We start from the raw sequence: 16,162 nt of genomic DNA on the forward strand, positions 1-16,162 counted from the left end.
TTTTCTCCTTCTATTCCTAGCTTTGTGCAAGGAATAATATAAAAGCTATAGTAAAAGAAAAAAAAGTATGTCTGAATTCTTGCTTTGTCATATATTAGCTGTGTATCCATTATTTAATTGGTTTGAGTCCCCTAACTCCACATTTATAGGAAGGTTATCAGAATATCCAGTTAAGGGGTTCATTGAGAAAATAAAGTTCCTGGAGCAGATACATTCAATTAAAAGTTGTGGACTCCACAATTCCTTCCCCCACCTTATTTCAAGAAATAAATGGTGGCCATCCTAAGGCACATGATCAAAGTGTGACTTTCCAGAAACCCATTCAGGTGATGGTGCCCTTCACTTCCTAGTCATGGGTGCATACAGTTATTTTCTCACTAAGTTTGTCTCCATTTCCAGGATGTAGAGTTCATTGTTTCTCTCTCTGGCTTCTCAGCAGTATTTTTGGCACTTGTTGTCTGAATAGCAATATCATGCTCTGAATCAGAGGATTTATTGAAGGAATGTGTGTACCTGTATCATGGCAGTTACTTGTCAGAATAACGCACAGATGCTCTCAGGGAGTGTTTCTTTCACCATATGAACATCACAAAAGAATAATCCACTTCTTGCAAATACCACACCTGTTCCTCACTTCCCTGAAATAGAATTCCACAGCTTCATAACAACTTTTACTTTATTTATCCCCAAAGTAGCCATCTGCTTGGTACTGTTTTTTTGTTCGCTAGTTTGATTTGGCTTTGCTTTCTTTCCCTGCATTGTACTTTGTTTTAGACAGAAAAATGTATTCTGAATGAGAAAAACAAAGCAAGCTCGGTTTAAACTACTTTAACTTGGTGTCTATACATCAGCATCTGGAAAAATCCATCACTGCTTTCTTCTCGAGAAATTAATGGGACTCCGACTGGCTCCAAATATTACAAGACAAACGCCTCAGCCCCGTGTTTACATGATAAAAATAAGCAAAAAACCCACAAGCATATAGATGAACCATCTCTATTTGTTTTGAGACATTTTACTTATGGCATATTTCCTCTCTTAACTAAGTTTTCGTCCCTACTACGTGAAACAACTTCTGATTCTGAGAGTACTCCATCTTCCTCAAGTGGGGCAAGTGTGCCTGAAATATGTTTGGTGGCTGAGGGAACTCACCAGATCAACAGAGAGTTAATTAATGTCATTTCAATAGTCATGTATAAAGTATCTCCTATGTGCCAAGAACTAACCCCTTCCCAATGGTGAACCTCAGTGTGGTCAGCACTTGTTGGGACATTACTCATGAAATGTCATAATACATCATCTTTAGGTCATTCTTCTAGTTTCTTCTCAAAAAGGCAGGAATAAATATCAATTCTTTTCCCTTTGACTATGCTCCTTATCTATGTTTAACTGCTTGTGAGACTAGTATTTTAAATTTCATAATAGTATGTAATATATGTAGTAAAAACCACAGTTAAAAGCAACATTTACTAATATTTTTATCAATAAAACAAAGATACTTCACTGTGTCTTGCACCAACCCCTCCACTTCCCCAAATTCAGCCCCCAGAAACAACCATTTTTATCTTTTCTACTTGTTTATTCACATCCTTATTTAAAATAGAATTTCTCTTTGCTATTCCTCGCTCAGTTATTCAGCTCATGAATTTGGCTGTGCTGGGTGACACCAACTCCAACATATATTAATTCTAACTTAAGCCACTTAATGGGTAGAGCAAGAATCAACAGAGAAGTGTCTAAATCAAGCAGCACTGCATCATATAGTTATTTTCCTGTTCTGGAATCATGCCCAAATCCAGAATCAGAAAAAAAAACAGGAAAACTTATAGAATTTACAAGCCTTTCCCCCCACCTCCATCCTCCTCCTCCATTTGTTTTCCCCCACATCTGACTCCAAACTTACTATGGATACTTTTTCCATTAATTTTCTTTTTTCAGTGTCACTTCCTCTCTCCTTCTTAATCTTTACATCAAGGTTTTGATGAACAATATCAACTGCATCAGAAAGGCCATGTGGTTTATAGATTAAGCACATGGTCTTTGGTATCAAATGATGTGGTAGGAAACCTAACTCTACCATAAGGGTGACCTTGGGAAAGTTGTGACTTTGTTATATATCTAAAATAATGATAATATTAGCTACCTTTCAGGATTGCTTGAAGAAAAAATTATAAGATATAAAAAGTACCCAGAACATGACAGGCATGAAATAAATATTTTTACATGTTATAAAACCCTGTTGCTAAAGAAAAATCTATTAAAAAGTATTTAGCCATTGAAAGGTAGTAATAAATTCTGATTATTATGGCAGAGATACTGGCCATGAGTACACTAGATTTCCTACCCAACTTTGATATCGATTTGTTACTCTTGATCAATAAAATCTCTTCTGTCCATTGATTGGTTAGTTCTATTTTGGGTGATGTTACTGTCTCTCAAGGACTGAGTAAGAAATTAATTTATGACTGTGGTAGGCACTGAGAAACTTGCATGAAAGATGCTTTTGGATGAGAGGTAAGAGTACAGAATGGTTAAAGCATCAGATTTTCCCTCCAGAATATAGGCATTATTATTCTGGCATTACTAGCTAATTGGGAAAGTTACTCAAATTCTTTAAGTCTCACCTGTAAAATGGGAATAATAGGAGTGCCTCTCACTTCATACAATCTTTGCATAAAACTTAAAAACAATGAAAAAATGTATATAAAGTGCTTTATCATACATGGTAAACCCTAATTTTTTTCCATGAATATTATAATGATGGTGAAAATGTTGATGATGATAATGACATTATGAGATGTCAAGAAATATCAAGATATCAAGAAGGAGATGGCCTTCTCAGTGGTAAAAGCCTTTTATTAGAGAAAACCTTCTTTGGTGAGAGCTTGAAAACTTGATTTTTAATCATGGAGCTTACTTTTCCAATTGGTATGGATAAGTAATCGGGTTACTCGAAGTGATATAAAATGACATGATTTCTCTACTAGAGCATAATTGGATTTGTCATCCATTATAATTAGTTAAATATTTTGGAAGGTCAGGAGAAGTAAATCACTGAAAGAAACATCTACTGCATTTCTTTGGTGTGTTTCTGTGGATTGCAGATGGTCATAGCCTCAGCATAAAATTCATCATTTGTAACTCAAATTGTGCCTTGTATCCCGAGACTACACCTAAAATGAAATCCAAGGAAAATGACAATACAAAGGCCAAGGGAGATGAATGTTTGCAGTAAGCTCCTTATAAAAATATTTCATCTTCATGTAGTGCACAGGGGAGACTATCAAACCAGGCTTGTTATTATAATAGATAAATATAAACTTCAAATACATACTGGAGCTCTTTTTTGTTCATCTTCAAGCTCCCAACCCTTCCCTTCATGATGTTGTACAGCCCATAAGGCATGAGCAGAGTCACTGCTCTCAGGGCCTGCATCCTCTGAGTATGTGGTGGATGCAAACAGTGCCCCAGCTTACAGGTGAATCACAGCCCAGGGACAGTCATACAGCAGCACTATTTTCAGAGTATCCAAATAACACCCAGCTAATTCATTAAACCACTTCTGACAGCCATTCACAAAACTTCCCAAAGCCCCAGTGTGTGCACTAGACCCCATTTATCAGGTAATAGAACAGGGCTTCAGAGACTAAAGTACATTTATGAAAAAAAAAAACTATAGGTAATATCATATTCAATGATGAAAGTCTCGAAGTGTTTCCCTTACAAAAAGGAACAAGATCAGAATACCTGCTCTTACCAGTGCAATTCAATATTGTACTGGACGTTTTAAATAGGCAAGAAAAAGTAATAAAGGTCATTTGAATTGGAAAGGAATAAATAAAACTGTCTCTATTTTTTGATGGCGTGACCCTATATATAGAAAATCCTACAGAATCACACACAAAAAAGCCCTACTAGAGTTAATAAATGCATTCAGTAAAGTTCCTGAGTACAAGGATCAACACATAGAAATCATCTGTGTTTCTGTATACCATCAATAACAATCCAAAAAGGAAATTAAGAAAATTCAATTTATAATAGCAGCCAAATAATTAAATAACTGGGAATAAATGTGATCAAGTGAAAGATGTGTACATTCAAAACTACAAAATAATGCTGGAAGACATTTAAAAAGACCTGAATAAATGGAAAGACATCTCACGTTTGTGGACTGGAAAACTTAACATTGTTAACATGGTACTACTATCCAAAGCAATCTACAAATTCAGTGCAATACCTATCAATAACCCAAAAGCCTTTTCTGCAAAATTTAAAAGATTGAAATCCTCAAATTTATATGGAATACCAATGGACTTTTTATCCAAAGTAGAAAAACTATGAAATCATCAAATTAATTTGGAATTGTGAGGAACTCTGAATAGCCAAAACAATATCAAAAAAAAAAAAAGAATAAAGTTAGAGGACTCACTTCTTGATTTCAAAACTTACTACAAAGCTGGAGTAATCAAAACCTGTATAACTAGGATAAGGACTGGCATATAGAGCAATGGAATAGAATTAAGAGTCCAAAAATAAATGCATTTATTTATGGCCAGTTGGCTTTGACAAGGGTGTCAAAACCATTCAGTGGGAAAGGAATATTCTCTTCAACAAATGTTGGAGGTATAACCAGATATCTACATGCAAAAGAATGATACAGCTTCACACTATATAAAAAAAAAAATTAGCTCAAAATGGATCAATGTCCTAAATATGAGTTAAAACCATGACATTCTAAAAGAAAACAGGGATAAATCTTCCTGACTTCATGTTTGCCAGTGGATTCTTAGATATAACACCAAAATACAAGCAACGGAAGAAAATATAGATTAAATCAGACTTCATCAAAATTTTTTTTTTAATTTTGCATCTGAGGACATTATCAAAAAATGAAAAGATACCCTACAGAATGGGAAGAAATATTTACAAATCATATATCTTATCAGAGATTAGTATCCAAAGTATATAAAGAAAAATTATAGCTCAACAACAAAAAGACAAAAACCCAATTTAAGAAGAAGAAAAGAACCTGAATAGACATTTCTCCAAAGAATAAACAAATGACAAACAGGAACATCGATGCTCAACATTATTATTAGGGAAATGCAAATAAAAAGCACAATGAGGTACCACTCTCCACCCATAAGGGTGACTATAATTATTTTTTAAAGAAAAAAAGAAAAAAAAGAAAAAATATTGGCAAGGATGTGGAGAAATTGGAATACCTGTCCATTGCTGGTGGGAATGTAAAATGGTTCAGCTGCTGTGGAAAACATTTTGGTGGATCCTCAAAAACTTAAACATAGAATTATTATATAACCACTCCTAAGTATATACCCCAAATAACTGGAAATGGGTACTAAACTATATACATGTCCATCTACATTTATGGCAGTACCATTAACAAAAGCCAAAAGCTGAAAACAACCCAAATGTTCTTTAACAGATGAATGCATTAAAAAAATTTTAGTGTATATATTTAATAGAATATTACTCATCCATAAAAAGGAATGAAGCACTGATACATGCTACAGTATGTATGAACCTCAAAAATGTAATGATATATGAAAGAAGCTGACCCAACAGTCAGATAGTCTATATTTCCATTTATATTAAATATCCAAAATAAACAAATGCATAGACACAGAAAGCAGGTTTGTGATTGCCATGAGCTAAGAATAAGAAGATAGTGGAATAGAGGGTAACTGTTTAATGAGTATTGGGCTGCCCTTTGGGGTGATAAAAATATTTTGGAACTTAATATAAATGTTGTTGTACAACATTGTGAATGTACTGAATGCCCCTGAATTGTACACTTTAAATGGTTAATTTTATCTTATATGAATTTCACTTTAATTTTTAAAAAGGTTGAATACTGAAGTCTCCAACTATTATTGCTATTTTCCATTCTGACAGTTTGGGATTTCTTTTCATGTACTTTGGGGCTCTATTGCTAGCTGCATAACTGATTATAATTGTTTTATTTTCCTGATGGATTAATCATTCTAAAATTTTATTTTTGTCATTCATAACAACATTTGTCTTGAAGTCTATTTTGACTATATTAGTATAGCCACTCCGTATCTCTTCCTTTTAATTGTTTGCATGACACAACTTTTTCCACCTATTTAATTGTAATCTATCTGTGTCTCTAAATCTCAGTGTGTGTGTTATATATATTTATTTGGATCATACTTTTATATTTTTCTAATTTCTATCTTTTTATTTGTTTAATTCATTTATTTTAAATGTAGAATTTCCATCTGTTATTTTGCTACTTGTTTTCTTCATGTTTTATGCCTTTTTTGTCCTTCTAGTCCTTTATTACTGCCTTCTTTTTTATTAAATAGATATATTCTAGTCTACCATTTATATCCCTTGTCATTTATTTTACTATAATTGTCAGTTACTTTTAGAGTGGTTGCCCTGAGGTTAGGAGGATTTTATTCAGTTGATTTGTGTAAAATTTTGCTTTCAGACTTTCTGCAATAGTTCTTTATGGATTTTATTTTCCTTTTATTCATTTCAGGGTACTGAAGTGTTTTTACAAGATTCCAAGTCTAACAATGTGCTTTCCTTCAGTTTAGCAAATGTCCATACACTTTAGTGGGGTTTTGTTTGTTTCTTTTATTGGTAAAGAAAGAGTTTTAATCTATAAAAATATTGCATCACTATATTGTATACCTGAAACTATTATAATATTGTAAGTCAACAATACTTCAATTAAAAAGTACTTGTAGATTATTTCATTTTATGGTCTAATGCCCTTCATGGTTCTAAGTTTCAAAAACATGGAGAAGAGACTCACTGGCACAGCTTGATTCAGTTACTCCATCCTTAAAAGGAAACTTTGCCAAGAGGGTGTGTCGTATAATAAGCACTATCTATTTAGAAGTTATATCTTTGTAAACCAAACTGTATTGGAGGGTAACATTTTAGGAAGAATTTCACTGTTTTTTGCAGAAAATGGAGGACTACTGGTCAGACAAAATAATTAAGTACCCACTAAAGCTACATGTATGAGGGAAGGCCCTGCATCAGCCATGTAATTGAGTACAACTTCCTATAAAAATAGAATAAGAAAAAAGAATAACATGGTATATATAATCAGGTAAAATTGTTAAAAACTTAGTCCTGTGGTCCCATTCTCAACTCCATTTGAGTAGCTCTTCTCCAACATTTTGTTCTGTTTAAATTCCACATATCCCACAACACTCAATGCATTTCTTTCTCCCTCCTTGAAGCTTTTACCAAGTACCATCCATAGCTGTCAATCCTTTCCCCCAACTTCCAGAAGAAGGAGAAGAAGCAGAAGCAGAAGCAGAAGAATGTATACATTGCATTTGTTGATGATACAATGTGTTTACTGTACATTGTTTTTGATATAAAATTATTTATAAGAATTATTATTGTATATTTATAAGAAATATTCATAAGAATTGTTAAAGCAGAGTTAAAACTATCTTTGTTGTTTCATCATCAGTTTGTACCACAAACCTTGTTAAACCCCTAGTAAGATTATGTTTGGGAACAGATCTGGGGTAGAAGAGGTTTAGTGCTGCTTATATGAAGCACACTGAATAGCCCAACAACAAGCAGAATAGTTGACTTCCAGGCTAACTGACTCTTTGCTGAGACATAAATTGGTTCCTAGTCTGAATAATACCTTAAGAAACACCCCATGCTGAGAGATAAAACTCACGCCATTTTCATATATTAGACAGTCCACCCTGAAGCATTATAGTAATAATGATCATGGAGTAAGGAGACCATTACCCTATTTCTTCTATTATCTATTTAGGGCTTATCTCAGAAGAGGAAGTTCAAAGGGGTATTCTTTGTTTTCCAAAAGTTAAGTTTGTTTTTCAACACAGATTTTTAATGTTAAAGCTTGTCAAATCAGGCATTGAAAATAACTAACACACCAGCTCACTAATTTTGACTACAGTAACAATCAATTTGAATTTTTAAAAACTCAGAATTATGAGGAATATTTAAAAGGTGAAATAACTGGAATCTGGTTAACAAAGTGTAAATGCTCCACACAACAAACACTCCTTAAAAAACTAATCATGAAATTTGGCATTATTCTATTTATTATTAGGATATAAACAATGATCCTTGCATAAATGGAAATAGCTTGTTCTTTGAAATGTTAAATTCTTCCTTTTATACCTGTCTACATTATTGTTTGAGTTTTATAATTTTTTTTCTTAAACATATGCAGTAGGTTAAAGTTTAAGTTGACATTCTCATTTAATCATTACTTGTCTTCAAGAGGTAACTAAAGCCACTTTCATGCGCAAAATAATGAGGCTGAAAGGTATCCTGTGACTTGCCTGAGGACAGGTGGGTGTAGGGGGTGAGGCTAGAATCAAGTTCCTCCTAATAACTCAGGTAAGCATTGACCAAAATCTACCCAGTGTAAATCACTAAATTCTGAATAAATAAGAAGTTTTTTAAAGAGATATACTGATTACCAAAAATCAAAATCAAAATCCCCTCTCTGTATTAATTCTTAAAGTTCTTAGGGACTTCACATATTAAGTGTTGGGAAGTGGGATAGAGGCATCCATCTCCCCACTTTTGGGGAAACTGGACGGCACTGTAAAATTTATCATTTCTTTGTTGGTCTGGCCCAATTTAAAAACAATAATATATGTTAAAATAAATTAATTACATTTCTTTCTATCTCTGTCATGAGTAAAACATTGGAGCCAAACTGACTTTTGAAGTTACACAAGCACCCTTTCTCCTGGATCCTCTGCCTGCACTGTTCCTGTGCAGGAATGTTTATGGAGGGAATTAGATTCACTATTTGCTGAAACCAATGTATTTCGCTGGTGGCTCTACCAATCCAATTAACTTCTCTGACAATACAGTAAAATTAGGATACTGGATTATGTTTGTAGCCAATTAGAAAACTCATGGTCGAATGTCATTCTTATAACATTACCTAGAGTTATGAAATCCTAGTACTGAAAAATACTTCATGGAGTAAGAGAGACAATTTAGGAGGAAAATGAAGAACAGTTCTTTTCTTTAGATCATGATATGAAAAGCGTAACTCTTACATATGCTTAGGAGTAAAGGCAGGGTTTTATTCTGTAAGAATCAGAAATATGCGGGGCATAAATTAGCAGAAAGACATCTCCCTATTATAATTAACAATATTATTACTATCACATTAAAAAAATTAACACTGATGGGAGACAATATATAAAATGGATGGAATATTGTGTTAAGAATCAATAGACCCAAGTCCCAATTTTATTTCTGCTGCTCCTTGAGCCATAACCTCTCTCATTTGAAAGGTGGAAGTAATAAGTCTGCTATCATGAGAATCAAATGAAATGACATATGTGATGTGCTCTGAAAAGTATTAATCATAAGGTATAATTCATAAAATAAAATTAGAATAATACATAATTCTTCTGAAATTATTTTAAACTCTAATACCAGCAAATCTTATTTTATGCATTAGAAATGCACACAAGGAAATATTTATTAAAAATTTTTTGAGAACCAAACTTCACTTTAATTGTGCTAAAGACAAATAAGTAGACCTCTCACTCCCTTGGTATAAATATTTTGTAAATGAGAATGGAGTTTGTAATATACCACAGAAAAATTGATGAGCTTATACCAGAAAAGCAAAAAGTCACCATGACTGGGCAAATCAACATGAATAGAAAGTGCTCTTTTGAGAAACTCAAAGCCAAGTGCTAAAAACCAAGCAAGTGAGCAATTCTGAACAAAAGGACCAAATTTTTAACCCCAGTCCTTGATCTCCTATCACCAGTTTTTACCCTCTATAGCCACAGTTTAGCCCTGATTCAACAAAGGTAATAGATAATTCTCCCAACAATGCTTCTGGGTTGGTATTATCGTCCACAGTTCAAAAATAAGAAAACTGAGTCTCCAGGAGATTATGTAATCTCCTCAAAGTCACACAGCAAATAAGTGAAGAGTTATTTGATTAAAGTTTTGCCTGAGATCTCCAAAGCTCATGTATTTTTTAACTCCTTTACTCTAAGCAAAGAAGTCAGGTATTTCTTTTGAAGTGACAAGTCTACTTTCATCTTTGTAACCCATGTACATCTAACTCAATTTCCTTCTCTGACTACTCATCACAGTCAAAACACCACATGTTCTTGATTACATAGTTAAGAGAGAAGTACAGACGGTTCCTGGTGGAACAAGATGATGGCAAGAACAAGTGACAGATGGGCCTCCTCCATTCCTCAACAGAGTGAGAAGGCAGAACTAGATAATGAGAGCATTAAGCTGCTCAGAACATCCACATGGCTGCCATGAGATGGGAGGGTTAGGGGCAGAGACACTGGGGGAGTAATATGGCTACCCTATAATTGTCTGTTATCCACTGACTAGCCCTCCATCAAAAAGAAGTTCCTTTTGCACAGCTGACACCAACAAGGAAAAAATCATCGTTAATCACAATGAATGCCTCTGCCCAGGCTGCTTGGAAATGACTTTTAACCAGGAAAATGACTTTTAACTTGGTCATGAGCATGAACGGACTTAAAGTAAAACACTTGGTGAAGCTGCTGGAGGTCTCTAAAACCAACCTTGAAATAATTTGTCTTAAATTTTCTTACTTGTAGCAATTATTAATCCTTAAGTCTCATTAGTTCCTTTGTTGGTAAAATCAGTGTTATGAATGAAATTCCTTTGTGGATCACTTAGCTTGGCTTTCTTCTTCAGACAGTACACAGTTACAGAGAGCTCTAGGCCAGAAAGTGTAGGTTACTCAGAGCACACCCATCTCCACTATTAAAAGGGAGAAAAATATTCTGGTATCAGTGGGAAAACAGCATAAGAGCATTTTCTACATAGAAAGTATTGCTTCCCTAATATTTTATATTGGTATAAGTGTTTGACCTAAAAGTTTAGTGTTAGAGCTAGAGTTTATGCCTCACAAAAAACTAAGGTTTGGGCAAAGAATGAAGTAGAATGAGTAAAGCAGATGGGTTAAAGCAAATAGAGATTATCTGCAGAGAGAATAATGGGACACATGAACAGACAGAAGCAGAAATGAGAGACAACGTGGTCTCAGAGAGAGAGAGATACACAGAGACAGAAATAGAAATCAAGACATAATCTGACAGAGGCAGATGCAGAGAAAAATCTTTAATGGTTTTCAGCTATCAAATCCAATTCCCATAAAATCTGTGAGATCTCTATGCTTTTGTTGTCATATATTTTACTAACACAAAAGTTAAAAACTATATAATGCATTGTTATTATTATTTGTATTTAAACATTCAATGAGCATTTTAACAGCTTAATTGAGCTATAATTCACACACCATACAATTCACTCATTTAAAGTATAAAATTCATTGTATTTCTGTGGTATCAGTTGTAACATCTTCTCTTTCATTTCTGATTTATTTGCGCCCTCTCTCTTTTTTTCTTGGTGAGTCTAGCTGAAGGTTTGTCAATTTTGTTTGTTTGTTTTCAAAGAACCAGCTCTTAGTTTCATCAGTCTTTTCTATTGTCCTTTTAGTCTCTATATCATTTATTTCTGCTCTGACCTTTATTATTTCCTTTCTTCTACTAAATTTGAGCTTTGTTCTTCTTTTTCTAGATTCTTTAGGTGTAAAGTTAGATTGTTTAAGATTTTTCTTACTTCTTATGCTACGCTTGTATTCCTATGAACTTCTCTTTTATAACCACTTTTGCTTCATCCCATATACTTTGGTATGTTGTATTTATGTTTTCATTTGGCTCTAGGTTTTTTTTTTTCTCCTTTAATATCTTTAATGATCCATTGTTTGCTCGGTAGCATGCAGTTTAATCTCCATATTTTTGTGGTTTTTCCAGTTTATCTTGTAATTGATTTCTAGTTTCATGTCATCATGGTAAGAAAATGTGCTTGATATGATTTTAATTATCTTGAGTTTACTGAGACTCGTTTTGTGGCCTAACATGTGATCTATCTGGAGAATGTTCCATGTGTACTTGAGAAGAATGTGTACTCTGCGGCTTTTGGATGGAATGTTCTAGATATATCTACTAAGTTTTGTGGTATAATGAGTCATTTTCTGGTATATTTAATGAGTCATGTTTCTTTATTGGTTTTCTGTCTGGATGATGTATCTATTGATGTTAATAGGGTGCTAAAATTTCCTACTATAATTGTATTGCATCAATTTCTCCATTTAGAGAGTCTGTTAATTTTTGCTTTCTATATTTTGTTTGCCCCTATGTTGGGTGTATATATAATTATAAATGTTATATCTTCTTGATGGATTGACTGCCTTATCATTACGTAATGCCCTTCTTTGTCTTCTCTTACAGTCTTTGTTTTAAGGTTCATTTTTTCTGATATATAGCTACTCCAGCTTTCTTTTTGTTTGTATTTGCATGGGCTATCTTTTTCCATCCTTTCACTTTCAGTCTGTGTATGTTTTAGATCTGAAGTGAGTCTCTTCTAGGCAGTTATAGATGTGTCTTGTTTTTTTTATCCATTCAGCCAATCATTTTTTTAATTGCAGGATTTAATATGTTTACATGCAAATTAATTATTAATAGGTATGTACTTATTGCCATTTTGTTCATTGTTTTCTGGCTGCTTTGTAATTTCTCTTGGTTCCTTTCTTCTCTTTCTCTTTATCCTTGTGGTTTGATGGCTTTCTTTAGTGTTATATTTCACCAAAAAATTGGACAGCCTAGAAGAAATGGATAAATTCCTAGAAACATACAATCTTCTAAGACTGAATCATGAAGAAATAGAAAATATGAAGAGACTAATTACTAGTAAGGAGATTAAATCAGTTAAAACAAACAAACAAACAAAAAACCTCCCAACAAACAAAAGTCCAGGACTAGAAAGTTTCACTTGTGAATTCTATCAAATATTCAAAGAAGATTTAATTCCTACTCTTCTCAAACTTCTCAAAAAAATCGAAGAGGAGGGAACAGTTTTAAAGTTATCTTAGGAGACCAGCACTAACCTTATACCAAAAACAGAGAAGGAAACAACCAAAAAATAAAATTTCAGGCCAATATCATTGATGACCAGAAATGTAAAAATCATCAAAAAATATTAGCAAACCAAGTTCAACAATGTATAAAAGGATCATACATCATTAACAACATGGATTTATTCCAGGAATGCAAAAGTGGTTCAACGTCCACAAATCAATGTGATACACCATATCAACAAAATGAAAGATAAAATCTTGCAGTCATCTCAATAGATGCAGGAAAAGCATTTGACAAAATTCAACATTCACTTGTGATAGAAACTTAACAAAGTGCATATAGAGGGAATATAATTCAACATAATAAAGGCCATATATAACAAACCCACAGCTAACATCATACTCAATGATGAAAAGCTGAAATCTTTTCCTCTAAAATGAGGAAAAAGACAAGTGCCCATTATTACCACTTTTATTCAACATAGTATTGGAAGTCCTAGCCACAGTATTTAGTCAAGAAAAAGAGATAAAACACATCCAAATAAGAAAAAGTAAAACTGTTCCTATTTGCAGATGGCATGATACAATATAAATATATCTATCTACATATAGATAGATATAGATATAAAACCCCAAGGACTCCACCAAAAAACTGTTAGAATTAATAAAGTCAGTAAAGTTGCAGAATACAAAATCATTATACAGAAACCCATGGCATTTTTATACACCTATAACAAATTATCAGAGAGAGATTTAAAGAAAAACAATATTATTTATATTTGTATCACAAAGAATAAAATACCCCAAAATAAATTCAACCAATGAGGTGAAAGACCTGCACACTAAAACCTATTAGACCCTGATGAAATAAATTGAGCAAGACACAATAATGGAAATATATTCCATGCTCATGGTTTAGAAGAATTAAATTGTTAAAATGTCCATTTTACCCAAAGCAATCTACAGATTTACTGCAATCCTTATCAAAATTCCAATGGCATTTTTCACAGAGCTAAAACAAATAATCCTAAAATGTGTATGGATCCATAAAAGATCCCAAATAGTCAAAGCCATCTTGAGAAAAAAGAACAAAGCTGGAGGTATCACACTCCTTGATTTCAAACTATACTACAAAGCTGTAGTAACCAAAACAGTAAGGTATTGGCTTAAAAACAAACACACCAATCTATGGAATAGAATTTAGAGTCCAGAAATAAACCCATACATATGTGGACAATTAGTTTATATAAAAGCATCAAGAACATACAATGGAGAAAACAAACAAAGAGATTCTCTTGCAAAAAATACTGTAACACTTCACTCATCTATAACTAAGTATCTTACTTTAAATATCTCCAGGAAGTAGACCTTGAGACAAAGATCTAAATGCAGGTCATTGACCTGTTGGAAGGAAACCTCATGAAACACAGTAGGGGAATACGGTACCCAGACAGCAAAAAGTAGGAAGCCAATATCAGTGAGTTATCGAGCATGTTAGCATTATGAATGACTAGGGTATAATCATAATACAAAAGTCTGGGAATTAGTGGGGAATGTACACCACAGGGTTATCCCACTTGGGGGTGGGAAGGGAACTGGGGTACTTATGCACCAATTCCATCAGTTAGGGTCCTTTCCCTCCTTAAGAGTGATAATTCCCCAGCACATCTGGCCTGTAGATCTTATAGGCAGAGGAGGCTCTGATGGTCAGAGAAAGCCTCAAACAGACAGGAAGCATGTACTGCAGTTGCAAGTTGGGTCAACATGCAGTGAAAAGGCAAGGGTAGAGGGGATGCAGTCAGGGTACCAAATGTGTCTTCTATGATTACTTATTTGTCAACTCTCTAAAACAGATCTAGACGAAAAATCTAGCTAAGAAATATATCCTTGAGTACTCAAAGCTCCTTTCCTTTGGAAAATGCCACAAACTCCCACTTAAACATATTTGCTCACTCCTAGTAGAGGCTTTGAACCTTTACAAAATTGGAGTAACAAAGGGCATATGGTTCCCTAATTCACTATAGCTTTCATATTAGATGCAGCAGGTGCTTCCTAGTAGCAGACATATGCTGAAAACACAGTAAATGACAGTGGAGTTGTAAGAGCTGATGGTGAAGAGAAGCCTGAAAACTGTAGAAAACAGATAAGAGAACAATGAACATAGATCTTTAAGGAACAATCTTACACTTTCCAATATCCTTAAAGGCATATTATATTAAGCTCCAGGATAATAAATAATGACCATAATAGGCACTGATTAATTCAACAGTTACTGAGCATGTTAGTGTGTCATTTGCATTATTGTAGATGCAGGGGAAACATAATTAGTATTGCCATCAATGTCACAGCCATTATGGAGTTACCATCCTGTGGTGAAGGCAAAAAAATGAACAAACACATATGTAAAGTGGTTATGTTTAAAAATGTAGGAAATAAAATTCATCTTAGAAAAAATAGTTAAATAGAACCTTATTTTTAATTTTGAAGGAATAAGTATGGGTGTGCTTTATAAATAAATAAAGAAAACTTGGTTATTCTGAAATATTCATTCCCCAGGAGTGATCAATAACTAGAATTTTATAGTAAATGCCTTGCACTTTCTCCCCCTGCTGCTTGCCGACTGTGTGAAAGGCTTTAGCAAACAATTTTGTGGTAAATACAGGGCTATGCAGATGAAAGAAAATCTTATAGAATTAATCCTCAGAAAGAATAACGAACCCTTGGAGAATTGTAAATAGTGATGCTAAAAGGACAACTAGGGTGCAGTATACTGCAGAGAGCTTTGGAGTCCAGGAGTCTGAAGCTTACCCAGCTCTCTAAGACTGTGTAATCTTGAGCAAGTAACTTTCCCTCTCTGAGCCTCAGTTTTGGGGGATATAAAATGAATTTTTTAATAATACCTAGCTTTGAGAATTGGGAAATTGGATTGAAATATCAAATGAAAAATGTCTAGCTCAGCAGTTCTTGGCACATTGATAGTACAAACTCAATAAATAGCAGTTCCCTCCTATTCATACAAATATTCAGGTCACTCTGCTAGCAATGGAGACAGATTTGTGTTGATCCATCCTCATATTTGAGCCCAAGAGTGGCTGGTGATGGCTGCTCTTGACTATGTTTGCATGTATATTTTGTTAAATTGGTTTTATCTGGGAGAAACTATCAACATGGGGATTTCAACTCTACAATCCTAGACTTGTTACACATATTAAC

The sequence above is a fragment of the Mesoplodon mirus genome (genome assembly GCF_964341445.2).
Source record: "Mesoplodon mirus genome assembly, chromosome: 2".
In the NCBI taxonomy this organism is placed as follows: Eukaryota; Metazoa; Chordata; class Mammalia; order Artiodactyla; family Ziphiidae; genus Mesoplodon; species Mesoplodon mirus.